Source organism: Eimeria acervulina, genomic scaffold, assembly GCF_000499425.1.
Source record: "Eimeria acervulina Houghton genomic scaffold, Eah_scaff1117, whole genome shotgun sequence".
Lineage (NCBI taxonomy): Eukaryota > Apicomplexa > Conoidasida > Eucoccidiorida > Eimeriidae > Eimeria > Eimeria acervulina.
Window position 1 is genome coordinate 2,847 of NW_013550376.1, and position 1,043 is coordinate 3,889.

Below are 1,043 nucleotides of genomic sequence, written 5' to 3' on the forward strand. Positions count from 1 at the left end.
GTGATTCAGGCAGCAGCAGCCAACAGCAGCAAGCAGCAGCAGCAGCAACTGCCGCGCTTTCAAAGGGTTCTTCAGGCAGCAGCAGAGAACAGAAACCAACGGCAGCAGCAGCTGCTGCTGGAGCAGCAGCAGCAGCAGCGAACAGCCGGAAGGCAACAGCTGCTGCTGCTTTTGCTGTCTCAAGGTTTGCTGCAACCAGCAGCAACAGCCAATTGCAGCAAGCCACAGCAGCAGCAGCAGCTGCTGCTGCAGCTGCTGCTGCTGCTGCAGCTGCTGCTGCCGCTTGTGAGGGACTTGGGAATTTAATTTTGCGTTTTGTTGGCGATGATTTTTATTGTTTTTTTTCTTTCTAATTAAACCCTAATAAACAAATTTATTTCTTCTTTTTGCTTTGCCTTCCTCTTCGTCTGGGTTTGCAGCGCTGCTGCTTCTGCTGCTGTTGCTGCTTGTGCTGTTGCTGCTACTGCTGCTGCTGCTGTACAGCACAGAGGTTTTTTCTTTGCTGCAGCGCTGTCGTTGCTTTTTAATTTTTTTTCGGGTTTATTTCTGTCTTGTAATTCCACAGCAGAGGGAGTGGGGATTAAAATATAAATATGAAGAAAGATAAAAGAATTTTAAAAGGAGAACAAAGAGAAGAATAAGAAAAAAAGAATAAGAAGAAGAAAAAGAAGAGCAAAGAGAAAAACAAAAGGAAAAAGAAATAGAGTAACAGCAACAACCGGAACAGAAGCAGGAAGAGGAGAGAGAAACAAGAAGAAAAGCAATAAAAACAACGAAAAGTAAAAGAAAAAGAAGAGAGGGAAAGCGAGAGAAGAAGAAGCGGAATAATAATAATAAGAATAATAATAGTAAGAAGAAGAAGAAAAAGAAAGAGAAAAGAACAAGAAAAAGAATACTGAGGGGATGACGAAAGGTTTAAAAAGAAAAACAAAAGAAAATAGAAGAAGGAAAAAAAAGAAGTTGCAGTTTGCTTCTCCTTTGCTTGTCGATACGGCACCAGAATGTTTCTTGTAAAGAACATATTAAATAAACGAATAAAATTA